This window comes from Pan paniscus, chromosome 18 (genome assembly GCF_029289425.2).
Source record: "Pan paniscus chromosome 18, NHGRI_mPanPan1-v2.0_pri, whole genome shotgun sequence".
Classification (NCBI taxonomy): Eukaryota; Metazoa; Chordata; class Mammalia; order Primates; family Hominidae; genus Pan; species Pan paniscus.
In genome coordinates, this window is record NC_073267.2 from 51,064,211 (window position 1) to 51,091,997 (window position 27,787).

Genomic DNA, 27,787 nt, shown 5'->3' on the forward strand with positions numbered 1-27,787 from the left:
TTTCATAGAGCAAGTTTGAAACACTCTCTTTGTAGAATCTGGAAGTGGACATTTGGAGTGCTTTGGGGCCTATGGTGAAAAAGGAAATCTCTTCACATGCAAACTAGACAGAAGCATTGTCAGAAACTTGTTTCTGATGTGTGTACTCAACTAACAGAGTTCAACGTTTCTTTTGATACAGCAGTTTTGAAACACTCTTTTTATAGAATCTACAAGGGGATATTTGGATTGCTTTGAGGATTTCGTTGGCAGCGGAATTATCTCCATATAAAAAGAAGAAGCATTCTCAGAAACTTCTTTGTTATGTTTGCATTCAAGTTACAGGGTTGAGCATTCCCATTTACAGAGCAGGTTTCAAACAGCCTTTTTGTAGTATCTGGAAGTGGACATTCGGAACGAATTGAGGCCTAAGGTGCAAAAGGAAATCTCTTCCCATAAAAGCTAGACAGAAGCATTCTCAGAAACTTGTTTGTGATGGGTGTACTCCACTAACAGAGTTGAACCTTTCTTTCGATAGAGTAGTTTTGAAACACTCTTTTTGTGTGATCTGCAAGTGGATATTTGGATAGCTTCAAGGATTTCGTTGGAAACGGGAATACCATCGGATAAATCTAGACAGACGCATTCTCAGAAACTTCTTTATGATGATTACGTTCAAGTCACAGAGTTGAACATTCGCTTTCGTAGAGCAGGTTTGAAACACACTTTTTGTAGTTTCTGGAAGTGGACATTTGGAGCGCTTTGAGGCCTGTGGTGAAAAAGGAAATTTCTTCCCATAAAAACTAGACTGAAGCATTCTCAGAATCTTGTTTCTGATGTGTGTACTGAACTAACAGAGTTGAACCTTTCTTTTGATAGAGAAGTTTTGAAACACTCTTGTTATACTATCTGCAGATGGATATGTGGAATGCTTTGAGGATTTCGTTGGAAACGGGATTATCTCCATATAAAAAGTAGAAGCATTCTCAGAAACTTCTTTGTGATGTTTGCATTCAAGTCACAGGGTTGAGCATTCATTCCCTTTTTCTGAGCAGGTTTGAAACAGTCTTTTTGTAGTATCTGGAAGTGGACATTCCGAAAGCTTTCATGCCTACGGTGAAAAAGGAAATCTCTTCCCATAAAAACTAGACAGAAGTATTCTCCGAAACTTCGTTGTGATGTGTGTACTCAACTAACAGAGTTGAACCTTTCTTTTGATAGAGCAGTTTTGAAACACTCTTTTTGTACGATCTGAAAGTGGATATTTCAATAGCTTTGAGGATTTCGTTGGAAACGGGAATATCATCGTATAAAATCTAGACAGATGGATTCTCAGAAATTTCTTTATGATGATTGCATTCAAGTCACAGAGGTGAACATTCGCTTTCATAGAGCAGGTTTAAACACTCTTTGTGTAGAATCTGGAAGTGGACATTTGGAGTACTTTGAGGCCTATGTTGAAAAAGGAAATCTCTTCCATAAGAACTAGACAGAAGCATTCTCAGAGACTTGTTTCTGATGTGTGTACTCAACAAACAGACTTGAACCTTTCTTTTGATAGAGCAGTTTTGAAACACTCTTGTTATAGAATCTGCAAGTGGATATTTGGATTTCTTTGAGGATTTCATTGGAAACCCGAATATCTCCATATAAAAAGAAGAAGCATTCTCAGAAACGTCTTTGTGATGTTTGCATTCAAGTCACAGAGTTTAGCATTTCCTTTTACAGAGTACGTTTGAAACAGTCGTTTTGTAGTGTCTGGGAGTGGACATTCCGAACGCTTTCTGGCCTGTGGTGAAAAAGGAAATCTATTCCCATGAAAACTAGACAGAAGCATTCTCAGAAACTAGTTTGTGATGTGTGTACTCAACTAACAGAGTTGAACCTTTCTTTTGATAGAGGAGTTCTGAAACACTCTTTTTCTACGATCTGCAAGTGGATATTTGGATAGCTTTGAGGATTTCGTTGGAAACGGGAATATCACCGTATAAAATCTAGACAGATGCATTCTCAGAAACTTCTTTATGATGATTGCATTCAAGGCACAGACTTGAACATTTGCTTTCATAGAGCAGGTTTGAAACACTCTTTTTGTAGGATCTGGAAGTGGACATTTGGAGCGCTTTGAGGCCTATGGTGAAAAAGGAAATCTCTTCCCATAAAAACTAGACAGAAGCATTCTCAGAAACTTGTTTCTGATGTGTGCACTCAACTAACAGAGTTGAACCTGTCTTTTGATAGAGCAGTTGGGAAACACTCTTGTTATAGAATCTGCAAGTGGATATTTGGATTGCTTTTAGGATTTCCTTGGAAACGCGATTATTTCCATATAAAAAGAGGAAAATTCTCAGAAACTTCTTCGTGATGTTTGCATTCAAGTCACAGAGTTGAGCATTCCCTTTTACAGAGCAGGTTGGAAACAGTCTTTTTGTAGTATCTGGAAGTGGACATTCTGAACGCTTTGAGGCCTATGATGAAAAAGGAAATCTCTTCCCATAAAAACTAGACAGAAGCATTCTCAGAAACTTGTTTCTGATGTGTGCACTCAACTAACAGAGTTGAACCTGTCTTTTGATAGAGCAGTTGGGAAACACTCTTGTTATAGAATCTGCAAGTGGATATTTGGATTGCTTTTAGGATTTCCTTGGAAACGCAATTATTTCCATATAAAAAGAGGAAAATTCTCAGAAACTTCTTCGTGATGTTTGCATTCAAGTCACAGAGTTGAGCATTCCCTTTTACAGAGCAGGTTGGAAACAGTCTTTTTGTAGTATCTGGAAGTGGACATTCTGAACGCTTTGAGGCCTATGATGAAAAAGGAAATCTCTTCCCATAAAAACTAGACAGAAGCATTCTCAGAAACTTGTTTCTGATGTGTGTACTCAACTCACAGGGTTGGACCTATCGTTTGATAGAGCAGTTTTGAAACACTCCTTCTGTGCGATCTGCAAGTGGATATTTGGATAGCTTTGAGAATTTCGTTGGAAACGGAAATAACATCGTATAAAATCTAGACTGATGCATTCTCGGAAACTTCTTTGTGATGATTGCATTCACGTCACAGAGTTGAACATTCGCTTTCATAGAGCAAGTTTGAAACACTCTCTTTGTAGAATCTGGAAGTGGACATTTGGAGTGCTTTGGGGCCTATGGTGAAAAAGGAAATCTCTTCACATGCAAACTAGACAGAAGCATTGTCAGAAACTTGTTTCTGATGTGTGTACTCAACTAACAGAGTTCAACATTTCTTTTGATACAGCAGTTTTGAAACACTCTTTTTATAGAATCTACAAGGGGATATTTGGATTGCTTTGAGGATTTCGTTGGCAGCGGAATTATCTCCATATAAAAAGAAGAAGCATTCTCAGAAACTTCTTTGTTATGTTTGCATTCAAGTTACAGGGTTGAGCATTCCCATTTACAGAGCAGGTTTCGAACAGACATTTTGTAGTATCTGGAAGTGGACATTCGGAACGAATTGAGGCCTAAGGTGAAAAAGGAAATCTCTTCCCATAAAAGCTAGACAGAAGCATTCTCAGAAACTTGTTTGTGATGGGTGTACTCCACTAACAGAGTTGAACCTTTCTTTCGATAGAGTAGTTTTGAAACACTCTTTTTGTGTGATCTGCAAGTGGATATTTGGATAGCTTCAAGGATTTCGTTGGAAACGGGAATACCATCGGATAAATCTAGACAGACGCATTCTCAGAAACTTCTTTATGATGATTGCATTCAAGTCACAGAGTTGAACATTCGCTTGCGTAGAGCAGGTTTGAAACACACTTTTTGTAGATTCTGGAAGTGGACATTTGGAGCGCTTTGAGGCCTGTGGTGAAAAAGGAAATTTCTTCCCATAAAAACTAGACTGAAGCATTCTCAGAATCTTGTTTCTGATGTGTGTACTGAACTAACAGAGTTGAACCTTTCTTTTGATAGAGAAGTTTTGAAACACTCTTGTTATACTATCTGCAGGTGGATATGTGGAATGCTTTGAGGATTTCGTTGGAAACGGGATTATCTCCATATAAAAAGTAGAAGCATTCTCAGAAACTTCTTTGTGATGTTTGCATTCAAGTCACAGGGTTGAGCATTCATTCCCTTTTTCTGAGCAGGTTTGAAACAGTCTTTTTGTAGTATCTGGAAGTGGACATTCCGAAAGCTTTCATGCCTACGGTGAAAAAGGAAATCTCTTCCCATAAAAACTAGACAGAAGTATTCTCCGAAACTTCGTTGTGATGTGTGTACTCAACTAACAGAGTTGAACCTTTCTTTTGATAAAGCAGTTTTGAAACACTCTTTTTGTACGATCTGAAAGTGGATATTTCAATAGCTTTGAGGATTTCGTTGGAAACGGGAATATCATCGTATAAAATCTAGACAGATGGATTCTCAGAAATTTCTTTATGATGATTGCATTCAAGTCACAGAGGTGAACATTCGCTTTCATAGAGCAGGTTTAAACACTCTTTGTGTAGAATCTGGAAGTGGACATTTGGAGTACTTTGAGGCCTATGTTGAAAAAGGAAATCTCTTCCATAAGAACTAGACAGAAGCATTCTCAGAGACTTGTTTCTGATGTGTGTACTCAACAAACAGACTTGAACCTTTCTTTTGATAGAGCAGTTTTGAAACACTCTTGTTATAGAATCTGCAAGTGGATATTTGGATTTCTTTGAGGATTTCGTTGGAAACCCGAATATCTCCATATAAAAAGAAGAAGCATTCTCAGAAACGTCTTTGTGATGTTTGCATTCAAGTCACAGAGTTTAGCATTTCCTTTTACAGAGTACGTTTGAAACAGTCTTTTTGTAGTGTCTGGGAGTGGACATTCCGAACGCTTTCTGGCCTGTGGTGAAAAAGGAAATCTATTCCCATGAAAACTAGACAGAAGCATTCTCAGAAACTAGTTTGTGATGTGTGTACTCAACTAACAGAGTTGAACCTTTCTTTTGATAGAGGAGTTCTGAAACACTCTTTTTCTACGATCTGCAAGTGGATATTTGGATAGCTTTGAGGATTTCGTTGGAAACGGGAATATCACCGTATAAAATCTAGACAGATGCATTCTCAGAAACTTCTTTATGATTATTGCATTCAAGGCACAGACTTGAACATTTGCTTTCATAGAGCAGGTTTGAAACACTCTTTTTGTAGGATCTGGAAGTGGACATTTGGAGCGCTTTGAGGCCTATGGTGAAAAAGGAAATCTCTTCCCATAAAAACTAGACAGAAGCATTCTCAGAAACTTGTTTCTGATGTGTGCACTCAACTAACAGAGTTGAACCTGTCTTTTGATAGAGCAGTTGGGAAACACTCTTGTTATAGAATCTGCAAGTGGATATTTGGATTGCTTTTAGGATTTCCTTGGAAACGCGATTATTTCCATATAAAAAGAGGAAAATTCTCAGAAACTTCTTCGTGATGTTTGCATTCAAGTCACAGAGTTGAGCATTCCCTTTTACAGAGCAGGTTGGAAACAGTCTTTTTGTAGTATCTGGAAGTGGACATTCTGAACGCTTTGAGGCCTATGATGAAAAAGGAAATCTCTTCCCATAAAAACTAGACAGAAGCATTCTCAGAAACTTGTTTCTGATGTGTGCACTCAACTAACAGAGTTGAACCTGTCTTTTGATAGAGCAGTTGGGAAACACTCTTGTTATAGAATCTGCAAGTGGATATTTGGATTGCTTTTAGGATTTCCTTGGAAACGCAATTATTTCCATATAAAAAGAGGAAAATTCTCAGAAACTTCTTCGTGATGTTTGCATTCAAGTCACAGAGTTGAGCATTCCCTTTTACAGAGCAGGTTGGAAACAGTCTTTTTGTAGTATCTGGAAGTGGACATTCTGAACGCTTTGAGGCCTATGATGAAAAAGGAAATCTCTTCCCATAAAAACTAGACAGAAGCATTCTCAGAAACTTGTTTCTGATGTGTGTACTCAACTCACAGGGTTGGACCTATCGTTTGATAGAGCAGTTTTGAAACACTCCTTCTGTGCGATCTGCAAGTGGATATTTGGATAGCTTTGAGAATTTCGTTGGAAACGGAAATAACATCGTATAAAATCTAGACTGATGCATTCTCGGAAACTTCTTTGTGATGATTGCATTCACGTCACAGAGTTGAACATTCGCTTTCATAGAGCAAGTTTGAAACACTCTCTTTGTAGAATCTGGAAGTGGACATTTGGAGTGCTTTGGGGCCTATGGTGAAAAAGGAAATCTCTTCACATGCAAACTAGACAGAAGCATTGTCAGAAACTTGTTTCTGATGTGTGTACTCAACTAACAGAGTTCAACATTTCTTTTGATACAGCAGTTTTGAAACACTCTTTTTATAGAATCTACAAGGGGATATTTGGATTGCTTTGAGGATTTCGTTGGCAGCGGAATTATCTCCATATAAAAAGAAGAAGCATTCTCAGAAACTTCTTTGTTATGTTTGCATTCAAGTTACAGGGTTGAGCATTCCCATTTACAGAGCAGGTTTCGAACAGACATTTTGTAGTATCTGGAAGTGGACATTCGGAACGAATTGAGGCCTAAGGTGAAAAAGGAAATCTCTTCCCATAAAAGCTAGACAGAAGCATTCTCAGAAACTTGTTTGTGATGGGTGTACTCCACTAACAGAGTTGAACCTTTCTTTCGATAGAGTAGTTTTGAAACACTCTTTTTGTGTGATCTGCAAGTGGATATTTGGATAGCTTCAAGGATTTCGTTGGAAACGGGAATACCATCGGATAAATCTAGACAGACGCATTCTCAGAAACTTCTTTATGATGATTGCATTCAAGTCACAGAGTTGAACATTCGCTTTCGTAGAGCAGGTTTGAAACACACTTTTTGTAGATTCTGGAAGTGGACATTTGGAGCGCTTTGAGGCCTGTGGTGAAAAAGGAAATTTCTTCCCATAAAAACTAGACTGAAGCATTCTCAGAATCTTGTTTCTGATGTGTGTACTGAACTAACAGAGTTGAACCTTTCTTTTGATAGAGAAGTTTTGAAACACTCTTGTTATACTATCTGCAGGTGGATATGTGGAATGCTTTGAGGATTTCGTTGGAAACGGGATTATCTCCATATAAAAAGTAGAAGCATTCTCAGAAACTTCTTTGTGATGTTTGCATTCAAGTCACAGGGTTGAGCATTCATTCCCTTTTTCTGAGCAGGTTTGAAACAGTCTTTTTGTAGTATCTGGAAGTGGACATTCCGAAAGCTTTCATGCCTACGGTGAAAAAGGAAATCTCTTCCCATAAAAACTAGACAGAAGTATTCTCCGAAACTTCGTTGTGATGTGTGTACTCAAGTAACAGAGTTGAACCTTTCTTTTGATAGAGCAGTTTTGAAACACTCTTTTTGTACGATCTGAAAGTGGATATTTCAATAGCTTTGAGGATTTCGTTGGAAACGGGAATATCATCGTATAAAATCTAGACAGATGGATTCTCAGAAATTTCTTTATGATGATTGCATTCAAGTCACAGAGGTGAACATTCGCTTTCATAGAGCAGGTTTAAACACTCTTTGTGTAGAATCTGGAAGTGGACATTTGGAGTACTTTGAGGCCTATGTTGAAAAAGGAAATCTCTTCCATAAGAACTAGACAGAAGCATTCTCAGAAACTTGTTTCTGATGTGTGTACTCAACAAACAGACTTGAACCTTTCTTTTGATAGAGCAGTTTTGAAACACTCTTGTTATAGAATCTGCAAGTGGATATTTGGATTTCTTTGAGGATTTCGTTGGAAACCCGAATATCTCCATATAAAAAGAAGAAGCATTCTCAGAAACGTCTTTGTGATGTTTGCATTCAAGTCACAGAGTTTAGCATTTCCTTTTACAGAGTACGTTTGAAACAGTCTTTTTGTAGTGTCTGGGAGTGGACATTCCGAACGCTTTCTGGCCTGTGGTGAAAAAGGAAATCTATTCCCATGAAAACTAGACAGAAGCATTCTCAGAAACTAGTTTGTGATGTGTGTACTCAACTAACAGAGTTGAACCTTTCTTTTGATAGAGGAGTTCTGAAACACTCTTTTTGTACGATCTGCAAGTGGATATTTGGATAGCTTTGAGGATTTCGTTGGAAACGGGAATATCACCGTATAAAATCTAGACAGATGCATTCTCAGAAACTTCTTTATGATGATTGCATTCAAGGCACAGACTTGAACATTTGCTTTCATAGAGCAGGTTTGAAACACTCTTTTTGTAGGATCTGGAAGTGGACATTTGGAGCGCTTTGAGGCCTATGGTGAAAAAGGAAATCTCTTCCCATAAAAACTAGACAGAAGCATTCTCAGAAACTTGTTTCTGATGTGTGCACTCAACTAACAGAGTTGAACCTGTCTTTTGATAGAGCAGTTGGGAAACACTCTTGTTATAGAATCTGCAAGTGGATATTTGGATTGCTTTTAGGATTTCCTTGGAAACGCGATTATTTCCATATAAAAAGAGGAAAATTCTCAGAAACTTCTTCGTGATGTTTGCATTCAAGTCACAGAGTTGAGCATTCCCTTTTACAGAGCAGGTTGGAAACAGTCTTTTTGTAGTATCTGGAAGTGGACATTCTGAACGCTTTGAGGCCTATGATGAAAAAGGAAATCTCTTCCCATAAAAACTAGACAGAAGCATTCTCAGAAACTTGTTTCTGATGTGTGCACTCAACTAACAGAGTTGAACCTGTCTTTTGATAGAGCAGTTGGGAAACACTCTTGTTATAGAATCTGCAAGTGGATATTTGGATTGCTTTTAGGATTTCCTTGGAAACGCGATTATTTCCATATAAAAAGAGGAAAATTCTCAGAAACTTCTTCGTGATGTTTGCATTCAAGTCACAGAGTTGAGCATTCCCTTTTACAGAGCAGGTTGGAAACAGTCTTTTTATAGTATCTGGAAGTGGACATTCTGAACGCTTTGAGGCCTATGATGAAAAAGGAAATCTCTTCCCATAAAAACTAGACAGAAGCATTCTCAGAAACTTGTTTCTGATGTGTGTACTCAACTCACAGGGTTGGACCTATCGTTTGATAGAGCAGTTTTGAAACACTCCTTCTGTGCGATCTGCAAGTGGATATTTGGATAGCTTTGAGAATTTCGTTGGAAACGGAAATAACATCGTATAAAATCTAGACTGATGCATTCTCAGAAACTTCTTTGTGATGATTGCATTCACGTCACAGAGTTGAACATTCGCTTTCATAGAGCAAGTTTGAAACACTCTCTTTGTAGAATCTGGAAGTGGACATTTGGAGTGCTTTGGGGCCTATGGTGAAAAAGGAAATCTCTTCACATGCAAACTAGACAGAAGCATTGTCAGAAACTTGTTTCTGATGTGTGTACTCAACTAACAGAGTTCAACGTTTCTTTTGATACAGCAGTTTTGAAACACTCTTTTTATAGAATCTACAAGGGGATATTTGGATTGCTTTGAGGATTTCGTTGGCAGCGGAATTATCTCCATATAAAAAGAAGAAGCATTCTCAGAAACTTCTTTGTTATGTTTGCATTCAAGTTACAGGGTTGAGCATTCCCATTTACAGAGCAGGTTTCGAACAGACATTTTGTAGTATCTGGAAGTGGACATTCGGAACGAATTGAGGCCTAAGGTGAAAAAGGAAATCTCTTCCCATAAAAGCTAGACAGAAGCATTCTCAGAAACTTGTTTGTGATGGGTGTACTCCACTAACAGAGTTGAACCTTTCTTTCGATAGAGTAGTTTTGAAACACTCTTTTTGTGTGATCTGCAAGTGGATATTTGGATAGCTTCAAGGATTTCGTTGGAAACGGGAATACCATCGGATAAATCTAGACAGACGCATTCTCAGAAACTTCTTTATGATGATTGCATTCAAGTCACAGAGTTGAACATTCGCTTTCGTAGAGCAGGTTTGAAACACACTTTTTGTAGATTCTGGAAGTGGACATTTGGAGCGCTTTGAGGCCTGTGGTGAAAAAGGAAATTTCTTCCCATAAAAACTAGACTGAAGCATTCTCAGAATCTTGTTTCTGATGTGTGTACTGAACTAACAGAGTTGAACCTTTCTTTTGATAGAGAAGTTTTGAAACACTCTTGTTATACTATCTGCAGGTGGATATGTGGAATGCTTTGAGGATTTCGTTGGAAACGGGATTATCTCCATATAAAAAGTAGAAGCATTCTCAGAAACTTCTTTGTGATGTTTGCATTCAAGTCACAGGGTTGAGCATTCATTCCCTTTTTCTGAGCAGGTTTGAAACAGTCTTTTTGTAGTATCTGGAAGTGGACATTCCGAAAGCTTTCATGCCTACGGTGAAAAAGGAAATCTCTTCCCATAAAAACTAGACAGAAGTATTCTCCGAAACTTCGTTGTGATGTGTGTACTCAACTAACAGAGTTGAACCTTTCTTTTGATAGAGCAGTTTTGAAACACTCTTTTTGTACGATCTGAAAGTGGATATTTCAATAGCTTTGAGGATTTCGTTGGAAACGGGAATATCATCGTATAAAATCTAGACAGATGGATTCTCAGAAATTTCTTTATGATGATTGCATTCAAGTCACAGAGGTGAACATTCGCTTTCATAGAGCAGGTTTAAACACTCTTTGTGTAGAATCTGGAAGTGGACATTTGGAGTACTTTGAGGCCTATGTTGAAAAAGGAAATCTCTTCCATAAGAACTAGACAGAAGCATTCTCAGAAACTTGTTTCTGATGTGTGTACTCAACAAACAGACTTGAACCTTTCTTTTGATAGAGCAGTTTTGAAACACTCTTGTTATAGAATCTGCAAGTGGATATTTGGATTTCTTTGAGGATTTCGTTGGAAACCCGAATATCTCCATATAAAAAGAAGAAGCATTCTCAGAAACGTCTTTGTGATGTTTGCATTCAAGTCACAGAGTTTAGCATTTCCTTTTACAGAGTACGTTTGAAACAGTCTTTTTGTAGTGTCTGGGAGTGGACATTCCGAACGCTTTCTGGCCTGTGGTGAAAAAGGAAATCTATTCCCATGAAAACTAGACAGAAGCATTCTCAGAAACTAGTTTGTGATGTGTGTACTCAACTAACAGAGTTGAACCTTTCTTTTGATAGAGGAGTTCTGAAACACTCTTTTTGTACGATCTGCAAGTGGATATTTGGATAGCTTTGAGGATTTCGTTGGAAACGGGAATATCACCGTATAAAATCTAGACAGATGCATTCTCAGAAACTTCTTTATGATGATTGCATTCAAGGCACAGACTTGAACATTTGCTTTCATAGAGCAGGTTTGAAACACTCTTTTTGTAGGATCTGGAAGTGGACATTTGGAGCGCTTTGAGGCCTATGGTGAAAAAGGAAATCTCTTCCCATAAAAACTAGACAGAAGCATTCTCAGAAACTTGTTTCTGATGTGTGCACTCAACTAACAGAGTTGAACCTGTCTTTTGATAGAGCAGTTGGGAAACACTCTTGTTATAGAATCTGCAAGTGGATATTTGGATTGCTTTTAGGATTTCCTTGGAAACGCGATTATTTCCATATAAAAAGAGGAAAATTCTCAGAAACTTCTTCGTGATGTTTGCATTCAAGTCACAGAGTTGAGCATTCCCTTTTACAGAGCAGGTTGGAAACAGTCTTTTTGTAGTATCTGGAAGTGGACATTCTGAACGCTTTGAGGCCTATGATGAAAAAGGAAATCTCTTCCCATAAAAACTAGACAGAAGCATTCTCAGAAACTTGTTTCTGATGTGTGCACTCAACTAACAGAGTTGAACCTGTCTTTTGATAGAGCAGTTGGGAAACACTCTTGTTATAGAATCTGCAAGTGGATATTTGGATTGCTTTTAGGATTTCCTTGGAAACGCGATTATTTCCATATAAAAAGAGGAAAATTCTCAGAAACTTCTTCGTGATGTTTGCATTCAAGTCACAGAGTTGAGCATTCCCTTTTACAGAGCAGGTTGGAAACAGTCTTTTTATAGTATCTGGAAGTGGACATTCTGAACGCTTTGAGGCCTATGATGAAAAAGGAAATCTCTTCCCATAAAAACTAGACAGAAGCATTCTCAGAAACTTGTTTCTGATGTGTGTACTCAACTCACAGGGTTGGACCTATCGTTTGATAGAGCAGTTTTGAAACACTCCTTCTGTGCGATCTGCAAGTGGATATTTGGATAGCTTTGAGAATTTCGTTGGAAACGGAAATAACATCGTATAAAATCTAGACTGATGCATTCTCAGAAACTTCTTTGTGATGATTGCATTCACGTCACAGAGTTGAACATTCGCTTTCATAGAGCAAGTTTGAAACACTCTCTTTGTAGAATCTGGAAGTGGACATTTGGAGTGCTTTGGGGCCTATGGTGAAAAAGGAAATCTCTTCACATGCAAACTAGACAGAAGCATTGTCAGAAACTTGTTTCTGATGTGTGTACTCAACTAACAGAGTTCAACGTTTCTTTTGATACAGCAGTTTTGAAACACTCTTTTTATAGAATCTACAAGGGGATATTTGGATTGCTTTGAGGATTTCGTTGGCAGCGGAATTATCTCCATATAAAAAGAAGAAGCATTCTCAGAAACTTCTTTGTTATGTTTGCATTCAAGTTACAGGGTTGAGCATTCCCATTTACAGAGCAGGTTTCAAACAGCCTTTTTGTAGTATCTGGAAGTGGACATTCGGAACGAATTGAGGCCTAAGGTGCAAAAGGAAAACTCTTCCCATAAAAGCTAGACAGAAGCATTCTCAGAAACTTGTTTGTGATGGGTGTACTCCACTAACAGAGTTGAACCTTTCTTTCGATAGAGTAGTTTTGAAACACTCTTTTTGTGTGATCTGCAAGTGGATATTTGGATAGCTTCAAGGATTTCGTTGGAAACGGGAATACCATCGGATAAATCTAGACAGACGCATTCTCAGAAACTTCTTTATGATGATTACATTCAAGTCACAGAGTTGAACATTCGCTTTCGTAGAGCAGGTTTGAAACACACATTTGTAGTTTCTGGAAGTGGACATTTGGAGCGCTTTGAGGCCTGTGGTGAAAAAGGAAATTTCTTCCCATAAAAACTAGACTGAAGCATTCTCAGAATCTTGTTTCTGATGTGTGTACTGAACTAACAGAGTTGAACCTTTCTTTTGATAGAGAAGTTTTGAAACACTCTTGTTATACTATCTGCAGGTGGATATGTGGAATGCTTTGAGGATTTCGTTGGAAACGGGATTATCTCCATATAAAAAGTAGAAGCATTCTCAGAAACTTCTTTGTGATGTTTGCATTCAAGTCACAGGGTTGAGCATTCATTCCCTTTTTCTGAGCAGGTTTGAAACAGTCTTTTTGTAGTATCTGGAAGTGGACATTCCGAAAGCTTTCATGCCTACGGTGAAAAAGGAAATCTCTTCCCATAAAAACTAGACAGAAGTATTCTCCGAAACTTCGTTGTGATGTGTGTACTCAACTAACAGAGTTGAACCTTTCTTTTGATAGAGCAGTTTTGAAACACTCTTTTTGTACGATCTGAAAGTGGATATTTCAATAGCTTTGAGGATTTCGTTGGAAACGGGAATATCATCGTATAAAATCTAGACAGATGGATTCTCAGAAATTTCTTTATGATGATTGCATTCAAGTCACAGAGGTGAACATTCGCTTTCATAGAGCAGGTTTAAACACTCTTTGTGTAGAATCTGGAAGTGGACATTTGGAGTACTTTGAGGCCTATGTTGAAAAAGGAAATCTCTTCCATAAGAACTAGACAGAAGCATTCTCAGAAACTTGTTTCTGATGTGTGTACTCAACAAACAGACTTGAACCTTTCTTTTGATAGAGCAGTTTTGAAACACTCTTGTTATAGAATCTGCAAGTGGATATTTGGATTTCTTTGAGGATTTCATTGGAAACCCGAATATCTCCATATAAAAAGAAGAAGCATTCTCAGAAACGTCTTTGTGATGTTTGCATTCAAGTCACAGAGTTTAGCATTTCCTTTTACAGAGTACGTTTGAAACAGTCTTTTTGTAGTGTCTGGGAGTGGACATTCCGAACGCTTTCTGGCCTGTGGTGAAAAAGGAAATCTATTCCCATGAAAACTAGACAGAAGCATTCTCAGAAACTAGTTTGTGATGTGTGTACTCAACTAACAGAGTTGAACCTTTCTTTTGATAGAGGAGTTCTGAAACACTCTTTTTGTACGATCTGCAAGTGGATATTTGGATAGCTTTGAGGATTTCGTTGGAAACGGGAATATCACCGTATAAAATCTAGACAGATGCATTCTCAGAAACTTCTTTATGATGATTGCATTCAAGGCACAGACTTGAACATTTGCTTTCATAGAGCAGGTTTGAAACACTCTTTTTGTAGGATCTGGAAGTGGACATTTGGAGCGCTTTGAGGCCTATGGTGAAAAAGGAAATCTCTTCCCATAAAAACTAGACAGAAGCATTCTCAGAAACTTGTTTCTGATGTGTGCACTCAACTAACAGAGTTGAACCTGTCTTTTGATAGAGCAGTTGGGAAACACTCTTGTTATAGAATCTGCAAGTGGATATTTGGATTGCTTTTAGGATTTCCTTGGAAACGCGATTATTTCCATATAAAAAGAGGAAAATTCTCAGAAACTTCTTCGTGATGTTTGCATTCAAGTCACAGAGTTGAGCATTCCCTTTTACAGAGCAGGTTGGAAACAGTCTTTTTGTAGTATCTGGAAGTGGACATTCTGAACGCTTTGAGGCCTATGATGAAAAAGGAAATCTCTTCCCATAAAAACTAGACAGAAGCATTCTCAGAAACTTGTTTCTGATGTGTGTACTCAACTCACAGGGTTGGACCTATCGTTTGATAGAGCAGTTTTGAAACACTCCTTCTGTGCGATCTGCAAGTGGATATTTGGATAGCTTTGAGAATTTCGTTGGAAACGGAAATAACATCGTATAAAATCTAGACTGATACATTCTCAGAAACTTCTTTGTGATGATTGCATTCACGTCACAGAGTTGAACATTCGCTTTCATAGAGCAAGTTTGAAACACTCTCTTTGTAGAATCTGGAAGTGGACATTTGGAGTGCTTTGGGGCCTATGGTGAAAAAGGAAATCTCTTCACATGCAAACTAGACAGAAGCATTGTCAGAAACTTGTTTCTGATGTGTGTACTCAACTAACAGAGTTCAACGTTTCTTTTGATACAGCAGTTTTGAAACACTCTTTTTATAGAATCTACAAGGGGATATTTGGATTGCTTTGAGGATTTCGTTGGCAGCGGAATTATCTCCATATAAAAAGAAGAAGCATTCTCAGAAACTTCTTTGTTATGTTTGCATTCAAGTTACAGGGTTGAGCATTCCCATTTACAGAGCAGGTTTCAAACAGACTTTTTGTACTATCTGGAAGTGGACATTCGGAACGAATTGAGGCCTAAGGTGAAAAAGGAAATCTCTTCCCATAAAAGCTAGACAGAAGCATTCTCAGAAACTTGTTTGTGATGGGTGTACTCCACTAACAGAGTTGAACCTTTCTTTCGATAGAGTAGTTTTGAAACACTCTTTTTGTGTGATCTGCAAGTGGATATTTGGATAGCTTCAAGGATTTCGTTGGAAACGGGAATACCATCGGATAAATCTAGACAGACGCATTGTCAGAAACTTCGTTATGATGATTGCATTCAAGTCACAGAGTTGAACATTCGCTTTCGTAGAGCAGGTTTGAAACACACTTTTTGTAGATTCTGGAAGTGTACATTTGGAGCGCTTTGAGGCCTGTGGTGAAAAAGGAAATTTCTTCCCATAAAAACTAGACTGAAGCATTCTCAGAATCTTGTTTCTGATGTGTGTACTGAACTAACAGAGTTGAACCTTTCTTTTGATAGAGAAGTTTTGAAACACTCTTGTTATACTATCTGCAGATGGATATGTGGAATGCTTTGAGGATTTCGTTGGAAACGGGATTATCTCCATATAAAAAGTAGAAGCATTCTCAGAAACTTCTTTGTGATGTTTGCATTCAAGTCACAGGGTTGAGCATTCATTCCCTTTTTCTGAGCAGGTTTGAAACAGTCTTTTTGTAGTATCTGGAAGTGGACATTCCGAAAGCTTTCATGCCTACGGTGAAAAAGGAAATCTCTTCCCATAAAAACTAGACAGAAGTATTCTCCGAAACTTCGTTGTGATGTGTGTACTCAACTAACAGAGTTGAACCTTTCTTTTGATAGAGCAGTTTTGAAACACTCTTTTTGTACGATCTGAAAGTGGATATTTCAATAGCTTTGAGGATTTCGTTGGAAACGGGAATATCATCGTATAAAATCTAGACAGATGGATTCTCAGAAATTTCTTTATGATGATTGCATTCAAGTCACAGAGGTGAACATTCGCTTTCATAGAGCAGGTTTAAACACTCTTTGTGTAGAATCTGGAAGTGGACATTTGGAGTACTTTGAGGCCTATGTTGAAAAAGGAAATCTCTTCCATAAGAACTAGACAGAAGCATTCTCAGAAACTTGTTTCTGATGTGTGTACTCAACAAACAGACTTGAACCTTTCTTTTGATAGAGCAGTTTTGAAACACTCTTGTTATAGAATCTGCAAGTGGATATTTGGATTTCTTTGAGGATTTCGTTGGAAACCCGAATATCTCCATATAAAAAGAAGAAGCATTCTCAGAAACGTCTTTGTGATGTTTGCATTCAAGTCACAGAGTTTAGCATTTCCTTTTACAGAGTACGTTTGAAACAGTCTTTTTGTAGTGTCTGGGAGTGGACATTCCGAACGCTTTCTGGCCTGTGGTGAAAAAGGAAATCTATTCCCATGAAAACTAGACAGAAGCATTCTCAGAAACTAGTTTGTGATGTGTGTACTCAACTAACAGAGTTGAACCTTTCTTTTGATAGAGGAGTTCTGAAACACTCTTTTTGTACGATCTGCAAGTGGATATTTGGATAGCTTTGAGGATTTCGTTGGAAACGGGAATATCACCGTATAAAATCTAGACAGATGCATTCTCAGAAACTTCTTTATGATGATTGCATTCAAGGCACAGACTTGAACATTTGCTTTCATAGAGCAGGTTTGAAACACTCTTTTTGTAGGATCTGGAAGTGGACATTTGGAGCGCTTTGAGGCCTATGGTGAAAAAGGAAATCTCTTCCCATAAAAACTAGACAGAAGCATTCTCAGAAACTTGTTTCTGATGTGTGCACTCAACTAACAGAGTTGAACCTGTCTTTTGATAGAGCAGTTGGGAAACACTCTTGTTATAGAATCTGCAAGTGGATATTTGGATTGCTTTTAGGATTTCCTTGGAAACGCGATTATTTCCATATAAAAAGAGGAAAATTCTCAGAAACTTCTTCGTGATGTTTGCATTCAAGTCACAGAGTTGAGCATTCCCTTTTACAGAGCAGGTTGGAAACAGTCTTTTTGTAGTATCTGGAAGTGGACATTCTGAACGCTTTGAGGCCTATGATGAAAAAGGAAATCTCTTCCCATAAAAACTAGACAGAAGCATTCTCAGAAACTTGTTTCTGATGTGTGTACTCAACTCACAGGGTTGGACCTATCGTTTGATAGAGCAGTTTTGAAACACTCCTTGTGTGCGATCTGCAAGTGGATATTTGGATAGCTTTGAGAATTTCGTTGGAAACGGAAATAACATCGTATAAAATCTAGACTGATGCATTCTCAGAAACTTCTTTGTGATGATTGCATTCACGTCACAGAGTTGAACATTCGCTTTCATAGAGCAAGTTTGAAACACTCTCTTTGTAGAATCTGGAAGTGGACATTTGGAGTGCTTTGGGGCCTATGGTGAAAAAGGAAATCTCTTCACATGCAAACTAGACAGAAGCATTGTCAGAAACTTGTTTCTGATGTGTGTACTCAACTAACAGAGTTCAACGTTTCTTTTGATACAGCAGTTTTGAAACACTCTTTTTATAGAATCTACAAGGGGATATTTGGATTGCTTTGAGGATTTCGTTGGCAGCGGAATTATCTCCATATAAAAAGAAGAAGCATTCTCAGAAACTTCTTTGTTATGTTTGCATTCAAGTTACAGGGTTGAGCATTCCCATTTACAGAGCAGGTTTCAAACAGACTTTTTGTACTATCTGGAAGTGGACATTCGGAACGAATTGAGGCCTAAGGTGAAAAAGGAAATCTCTTCCCATAAAAGCTAGACAGAAGCATTCTCAGAAACTTGTTTGTGATGGGTGTACTCCACTAACAGAGTTGAACCTTTCTTTCGATAGAGTAGTTTTGAAACACTCTTTTTGTGTGATCTGCAAGTGGATATTTGGATAGCTTCAAGGATTTCGTTGGAAACGGGAATACCATCGGATAAATCTAGACAGACGCATTCTCAGAAACTTCTTTATGATGATTACGTTCAAGTCACAGAGTTGAACATTCGCTTTCGTAGAGCAGGTTTGAAACACACTTTTTGTAGTTTCTGGAAGTGGACATTTGGAGCGCTTTGAGGCCTGTGGTGAAAAAGGAAATTTCTTCCCATAAAAACTAGACTGAAGCATTCTCAGAATCTTGTTTCTGATGTGTGTACTGAACTAACAGAGTTGAACCTTTCTTTTGATAGAGAAGTTTTGAAACACTCTTGTTATACTATCTGCAGATGGATATGTGGAATGCTTTGAGGATTTCGTTGGAAACGGGATTATCTCCATATAAAAAGTAGAAGCATTCTCAGAAACTTCTTTGTGATGTTTGCATTCAAGTCACAGGGTTGAGCATTCATTCCCTTTTTCTGAGCAGGTTTGAAACAGTCTTTTTGTAGTATCTGGAAGTGGACATTCCGAAAGCTTTCATGCCTACGGTGAAAAAGGAAATCTCTTCCCATAAAAACTAGACAGAAGTATTCTCCGAAACTTCGTTGTGATGTGTGTACTCAACTAACAGAGTTGAACCTTTCTTTTGATAGAGCAGTTTTGAAACACTCTTTTTGTACGATCTGAAAGTGGATATTTCAATAGCTTTGAGGATTTCGTTGGAAACGGGAATATCATCGTATAAAATCTAGACAGATGGATTCTCAGAAATTTCTTTATGATGATTGCATTCAAGTCACAGAGGTGAACATTCGCTTTCATAGAGCAGGTTTAAACACTCTTTGTGTAGAATCTGGAAGTGGACATTTGGAGTACTTTGAGGCCTATGTTGAAAAAGGAAATCTCTTCCATAAGAACTAGACAGAAGCATTCTCAGAGACTTGTTTCTGATGTGTGTACTCAACAAACAGACTTGAACCTTTCTTTTGATAGAGCAGTTTTGAAACACTCTTGTTATAGAATCTGCAAGTGGATATTTGGATTTCTTTGAGGATTTCATTGGAAACCCGAATATCTCCATATAAAAAGAAGAAGCATTCTCAGAAACGTCTTTGTGATGTTTGCATTCAAGTCACAGAGTTTAGCATTTCCTTTTACAGAGTACGTTTGAAACAGTCGTTTTGTAGTGTCTGGGAGTGGACATTCCGAACGCTTTCTGGCCTGTGGTGAAAAAGGAAATCTATTCCCATGAAAACTAGACAGAAGCATTCTCAGAAACTAGTTTGTGATGTGTGTACTCAACTAACAGAGTTGAACCTTTCTTTTGATAGAGGAGTTCTGAAACACTCTTTTTCTACGATCTGCAAGTGGATATTTGGATAGCTTTGAGGATTTCGTTGGAAACGGGAATATCACCGTATAAAATCTAGACAGATGCATTCTCAGAAACTTCTTTATGATGATTGCATTCAAGGCACAGACTTGAACATTTGCTTTCATAGAGCAGGTTTGAAACACTCTTTTTGTAGGATCTGGAAGTGGACATTTGGAGCGCTTTGAGGCCTATGGTGAAAAAGGAAATCTCTTCCCATAAAAACTAGACAGAAGCATTCTCAGAAACTTGTTTCTGATGTGTGCACTCAACTAACAGAGTTGAACCTGTCTTTTGATAGAGCAGTTGGGAAACACTCTTGTTATAGAATCTGCAAGTGGATATTTGGATTGCTTTTAGGATTTCCTTGGAAACGCGATTATTTCCATATAAAAAGAGGAAAATTCTCAGAAACTTCTTCGTGATGTTTGCATTCAAGTCACAGAGTTGAGCATTCCCTTTTACAGAGCAGGTTGGAAACAGTCTTTTTGTAGTATCTGGAAGTGGACATTCTGAACGCTTTGAGGCCTATGATGAAAAAGGAAATCTCTTCCCATAAAAACTAGACAGAAGCATTCTCAGAAACTTGTTTCTGATGTGTGCACTCAACTAACAGAGTTGAACCTGTCTTTTGATAGAGCAGTTGGGAAACACTCTTGTTATAGAATCTGCAAGTGGATATTTGGATTGCTTTTACGATTTCCTTGGAAACGCAATTATTTCCATATAAAAAGAGGAAAATTCTCAGAAACTTCTTCGTGATGTTTGCATTCAAGTCACAGAGTTGAGCATTCCCTTTTACAGAGCAGGTTGGAAACAGTCTTTTTGTAGTATCTGGAAGTGGACATTCTGAACGCTTTGAGGCCTATGATGAAAAAGGAAATCTCTTCCCATAAAAACTAGACAGAAGCATTCTCAGAAACTTGTTTCTGATGTGTGTACTCAACTCACAGGGTTGGACCTATCGTTTGATAGAGCAGTTTTGAAACACTCCTTCTGTGCGATCTGCAAGTGGATATTTGGATAGCTTTGAGAATTTCGTTGGAAACGGAAATAACATCGTATAAAATCTAGACTGATGCATTCTCGGAAACTTCTTTGTGATGATTGCATTCACGTCACAGAGTTGAACATTCGCTTTCATAGAGCAAGTTTGAAACACTCTCTTTGTAGAATCTGGAAGTGGACATTTGGAGTGCTTTGGGGCCTATGGTGAAAAAGGAAATCTCTTCACATGCAAACTAGACAGAAGCATTGTCAGAAACTTGTTTCTGATGTGTGTACTCAACTAACAGAGTTCAACATTTCTTTTGATACAGCAGTTTTGAAACACTCTTTTTATAGAATCTACAAGGGGATATTTGGATTGCTTTGAGGATTTCGTTGGCAGCGGAATTATCTCCATATAAAAAGAAGAAGCATTCTCAGAAACTTCTTTGTTATGTTTGCATTCAAGTTACAGGGTTGAGCATTCCCATTTACAGAGCAGGTTTCGAACAGACATTTTGTAGTATCTGGAAGTGGACATTCGGAACGAATTGAGGCCTAAGGTGAAAAAGGAAATCTCTTCCCATAAAAGCTAGACAGAAGCATTCTCAGAAACTTGTTTGTGATGGGTGTACTCCACTAACAGAGTTGAACCTTTCTTTCGATAGAGTAGTTTTGAAACACTCTTTTTGTGTGATCTGCAAGTGGATATTTGGATAGCTTCAAGGATTTCGTTGGAAACGGGAATACCATCGGATAAATCTAGACAGACGCATTCTCAGAAACTTCTTTATGATGATTGCATTCAAGTCACAGAGTTGAACATTCGCTTGCGTAGAGCAGGTTTGAAACACACTTTTTGTAGATTCTGGAAGTGGACATTTGGAGCGCTTTGAGGCCTGTGGTGAAAAAGGAAATTTCTTCCCATAAAAACTAGACTGAAGCATTCTCAGAATCTTGTTTCTGATGTGTGTACTGAACTAACAGAGTTGAACCTTTCTTTTGATAGAGAAGTTTTGAAACACTCTTGTTATACTATCTGCAGGTGGATATGTGGAATGCTTTGAGGATTTCGTTGGAAACGGGATTATCTCCATATAAAAAGTAGAAGCATTCTCAGAAACTTCTTTGTGATGTTTGCATTCAAGTCACAGGGTTGAGCATTCATTCCCTTTTTCTGAGCAGGTTTGAAACAGTCTTTTTGTAGTATCTGGAAGTGGACATTCCGAAAGCTTTCATGTCTACGGTGAAAAAGGAAATCTCTTCCCATAAAAACTAGACAGAAGTATTCTCCGAAACTTCGTTGTGATGTGTGTACTCAACTAACAGAGTTGAACCTTTCTTTTGATAGAGCAGTTTTGAAACACTCTTTTTGTACGATCTGAAAGTGGATATTTCAATAGCTTTGAGGATTTCGTTGGAAACGGGAATATCATCGTATAAAATCTAGACAGATGGATTCTCAGAAATTTCTTTATGATGATTGCATTCAAGTCACAGAGGTGAACATTCGCTTTCATAGAGCAGGTTTAAACACTCTTTGTGTAGAATCTGGAAGTGGACATTTGGAGTACTTTGAGGCCTATGTTGAAAAAGGAAATCTCTTCCATAAGAACTAGACAGAAGCATTCTCAGAGACTTGTTTCTGATGTGTGTACTCAACAAACAGACTTGAACCTTTCTTTTGATAGAGCAGTTTTGAAACACTCTTGTTATAGAATCTGCAAGTGGATATTTGGATTTCTTTGAGGATTTCGTTGGAAACCCGAATATCTCCATATAAAAAGAAGAAGCATTCTCAGAAACGTCTTTGTGATGTTTGCATTCAAGTCACAGAGTTTAGCATTTCCTTTTACAGAGTACGTTTGAAACAGTCTTTTTGTAGTGTCTGGGAGTGGACATTCCGAACGCTTTCTGGCCTGTGGTGAAAAAGGAAATCTATTCCCATGAAAACTAGACAGAAGCATTCTCAGAAACTAGTTTGTGATGTGTGTACTCAACTAACAGAGTTGAACCTTTCTTTTGATAGAGGAGTTCTGAAACACTCTTTTTCTACGATCTGCAAGTGGATATTTGGATAGCTTTGAGGATTTCGTTGGAAACGGGAATATCACCGTATAAAATCTAGACAGATGCATTCTCAGAAACTTCTTTATGATGATTGCATTCAAGGCACAGACTTGAACATTTGCTTTCATAGAGCAGGTTTGAAACACTCTTTTTGTAGGATCTGGAAGTGGACATTTGGAGCGCTTTGAGGCCTATGGTGAAAAAGGAAATCTCTTCCCATAAAAACTAGACAGAAGCATTCTCAGAAACTTGTTTCTGATGTGTGCACTCAACTAACAGAGTTGAACCTGTCTTTTGATAGAGCAGTTGGGAAACACTCTTGTTATAGAATCTGCAAGTGGATATTTGGATTGCTTTTAGGATTTCCTTGGAAACGCGATTATTTCCATATAAAAAGAGGAAAATTCTCAGAAACTTCTTCGTGATGTTTGCATTCAAGTCACAGAGTTGAGCATTCCCTTTTACAGAGCAGGTTGGAAACAGTCTTTTTGTAGTATCTGGAAGTGGACATTCTGAACGCTTTGAGGCCTATGATGAAAAAGGAAATCTCTTCCCATAAAAACTAGACAGAAGCATTCTCAGAAACTTGTTTCTGATGTGTGCACTCAACTAACAGAGTTGAACCTGTCTTTTGATAGAGCAGTTGGGAAACACTCTTGTTATAGAATCTGCAAGTGGATATTTGGATTGCTTTTAGGATTTCCTTGGAAACGCAATTATTTCCATATAAAAAGAGGAAAATTCTCAGAAACTTCTTCGTGATGTTTGCATTCAAGTCACAGAGTTGAGCATTCCCTTTTACAGAGCAGGTTGGAAACAGTCTTTTTGTAGTATCTGGAAGTGGACATTCTGAACGCTTTGAGGCCTATGATGAAAAAGGAAATCTCTTCCCATAAAAACTAGACAGAAGCATTCTCAGAAACTTGTTTCTGATGTGTGTACTCAACTCACAGGGTTGGACCTATCGTTTGATAGAGCAGTTTTGAAACACTCCTTCTGTGCGATCTGCAAGTGGATATTTGGATAGCTTTGAGAATTTCGTTGGAAACGGAAATAACATCGTATAAAATCTAGACTGATGCATTCTCGGAAACTTCTTTGTGATGATTGCATTCACGTCACAGAGTTGAACATTCGCTTTCATAGAGCAAGTTTGAAACACTCTCTTTGTAGAATCTGGAAGTGGACATTTGGAGTGCTTTGGGGCCTATGGTGAAAAAGGAAATCTCTTCACATGCAAACTAGACAGAAGCATTGTCAGAAACTTGTTTCTGATGTGTGTACTCAACTAACAGAGTTCAACATTTCTTTTGATACAGCAGTTTTGAAACACTCTTTTTATAGAATCTACAAGGGGATATTTGGATTGCTTTGAGGATTTCGTTGGCAGCGGAATTATCTCCATATAAAAAGAAGAAGCATTCTCAGAAACTTCTTTGTTATGTTTGCATTCAAGTTACAGGGTTGAGCATTCCCATTTACAGAGCAGGTTTCGAACAGACATTTTGTAGTATCTGGAAGTGGACATTCGGAACGAATTGAGGCCTAAGGTGAAAAAGGAAATCTCTTCCCATAAAAGCTAGACAGAAGCATTCTCAGAAACTTGTTTGTGATGGGTGTACTCCACTAACAGAGTTGAACCTTTCTTTCGATAGAGTAGTTTTGAAACACTCTTTTTGTGTGATCTGCAAGTGGATATTTGGATAGCTTCAAGGATTTCGTTGGAAACGGGAATACCATCGGATAAATCTAGACAGACGCATTCTCAGAAACTTCTTTATGATGATTGCATTCAAGTCACAGAGTTGAACATTCGCTTTCGTAGAGCAGGTTTGAAACACACTTTTTGTAGATTCTGGAAGTGGACATTTGGAGCGCTTTGAGGCCTGTGGTGAAAAAGGAAATTTCTTCCCATAAAAACTAGACTGAAGCATTCTCAGAATCTTGTTTCTGATGTGTGTACTGAACTAACAGAGTTGAACCTTTCTTTTGATAGAGAAGTTTTGAAACACTCTTGTTATACTATCTGCAGGTGGATATGTGGAATGCTTTGAGGATTTCGTTGGAAACGGGATTATCTCCATATAAAAAGTAGAAGCATTCTCAGAAACTTCTTTGTGATGTTTGCATTCAAGTCACAGGGTTGAGCATTCATTCCCTTTTTCTGAGCAGGTTTGAAACAGTCTTTTTGTAGTATCTGGAAGTGGACATTCCGAAAGCTTTCATGCCTACGGTGAAAAAGGAAATCTCTTCCCATAAAAACTAGACAGAAGTATTCTCCGAAACTTCGTTGTGATGTGTGTACTCAAGTAACAGAGTTGAACCTTTCTTTTGATAGAGCAGTTTTGAAACACTCTTTTTGTACGATCTGAAAGTGGATATTTCAATAGCTTTGAGGATTTCGTTGGAAACGGGAATATCATCGTATAAAATCTAGACAGATGGATTCTCAGAAATTTCTTTATGATGATTGCATTCAAGTCACAGAGGTGAACATTCGCTTTCATAGAGCAGGTTTAAACACTCTTTGTGTAGAATCTGGAAGTGGACATTTGGAGTACTTTGAGGCCTATGTTGAAAAAGGAAATCTCTTCCATAAGAACTAGACAGAAGCATTCTCAGAAACTTGTTTCTGATGTGTGTACTCAACAAACAGACTTGAACCTTTCTTTTGATAGAGCAGTTTTGAAACACTCTTGTTATAGAATCTGCAAGTGGATATTTGGATTTCTTTGAGGATTTCGTTGGAAACCCGAATATCTCCATATAAAAAGAAGAAGCATTCTCAGAAACGTCTTTGTGATGTTTGCATTCAAGTCACAGAGTTTAGCATTTCCTTTTACAGAGTACGTTTGAAACAGTCTTTTTGTAGTGTCTGGGAGTGGACATTCCGAACGCTTTCTGGCCTGTGGTGAAAAAGGAAATCTATTCCCATGAAAACTAGACAGAAGCATTCTCAGAAACTAGTTTGTGATGTGTGTACTCAACTAACAGAGTTGAACCTTTCTTTTGATAGAGGAGTTCTGAAACACTCTTTTTGTACGATCTGCAAGTGGATATTTGGATAGCTTTGAGGATTTCGTTGGAAACGGGAATATCACCGTATAAAATCTAGACAGATGCATTCTCAGAAACTTCTTTATGATGATTGCATTCAAGGCACAGACTTGAACATTTGCTTTCATAGAGCAGGTTTGAAACACTCTTTTTGTAGGATCTGGAAGTGGACATTTGGAGCGCTTTGAGGCCTATGGTGAAAAAGGAAATCTCTTCCCATAAAAACTAGACAGAAGCATTCTCAGAAACTTGTTTCTGATGTGTGCACTCAACTAACAGAGTTGAACCTGTCTTTTGATAGAGCAGTTGGGAAACACTCTTGTTATAGAATCTGCAAGTGGATATTTGGATTGCTTTTAGGATTTCCTTGGAAACGCGATTATTTCCATATAAAAAGAGGAAAATTCTCAGAAACTTCTTCGTGATGTTTGCATTCAAGTCACAGAGTTGAGCATTCCCTTTTACAGAGCAGGTTGGAAACAGTCTTTTTGTAGTATCTGGAAGTGGACATTCTGAACGCTTTGAGGCCTATGATGAAAAAGGAAATCTCTTCCCATAAAAACTAGACAGAAGCATTCTCAGAAACTTGTTTCTGATGTGTGCACTCAACTAACAGAGTTGAACCTGTCTTTTGATAGAGCAGTTGGGAAACACTCTTGTTATAGAATCTGCAAGTGGATATTTGGATTGCTTTTAGGATTTCCTTGGAAACGCGATTATTTCCATATAAAAAGAGGAAAATTCTCAGAAACTTCTTCGTGATGTTTGCATTCAAGTCACAGAGTTGAGCATTCCCTTTTACAGAGCAGGTTGGAAACAGTCTTTTTATAGTATCTGGAAGTGGACATTCTGAACGCTTTGAGGCCTATGATGAAAAAGGAAATCTCTTCCCATAAAAACTAGACAGAAGCATTCTCAGAAACTTGTTTCTGATGTGTGTACTCAACTCACAGGGTTGGACCTATCGTTTGATAGAGCAGTTTTGAAACACTCCTTCTGTGCGATCTGCAAGTGGATATTTGGATAGCTTTGAGAATTTCGTTGGAAACGGAAATAACATCGTATAAAATCTAGACTGATGCATTCTCAGAAACTTCTTTGTGATGATTGCATTCACGTCACAGAGTTGAACATTCGCTTTCATAGAGCAAGTTTGAAACACTCTCTTTGTAGAATCTGGAAGTGGACATTTGGAGTGCTTTGGGGCCTATGGTGAAAAAGGAAATCTCTTCACATGCAAACTAGACAGAAGCATTGTCAGAAACTTGTTTCTGATGTGTGTACTCAACTAACAGAGTTCAACGTTTCTTTTGATACAGCAGTTTTGAAACACTCTTTTTATAGAATCTACAAGGGGATATTTGGATTGCTTTGAGGATTTCGTTGGCAGCGGAATTATCTCCATATAAAAAGAAGAAGCATTCTCAGAAACTTCTTTGTTATGTTTGCATTCAAGTTACAGGGTTGAGCATTCCCATTTACAGAGCAGGTTTCGAACAGACATTTTGTAGTATCTGGAAGTGGACATTCGGAACGAATTGAGGCCTAAGGTGAAAAAGGAAATCTCTTCCCATAAAAGCTAGACAGAAGCATTCTCAGAAACTTGTTTGTGATGGGTGTACTCCACTAACAGAGTTGAACCTTTCTTTCGATAGAGTAGTTTTGAAACACTCTTTTTGTGTGATCTGCAAGTGGATATTTGGATAGCTTCAAGGATTTCGTTGGAAACGGGAATACCATCGGATAAATCTAGACAGACGCATTCTCAGAAACTTCTTTATGATGATTGCATTCAAGTCACAGAGTTGAACATTCGCTTTCGTAGAGCAGGTTTGAAACACACTTTTTGTAGATTCTGGAAGTGGACATTTGGAGCGCTTTGAGGCCTGTGGTGAAAAAGGAAATTTCTTCCCATAAAAACTAGACTGAAGCATTCTCAGAATCTTGTTTCTGATGTGTGTACTGAACTAACAGAGTTGAACCTTTCTTTTGATAGAGAAGTTTTGAAACACTCTTGTTATACTATCTGCAGGTGGATATGTGGAATGCTTTGAGGATTTCGTTGGAAACGGGATTATCTCCATATA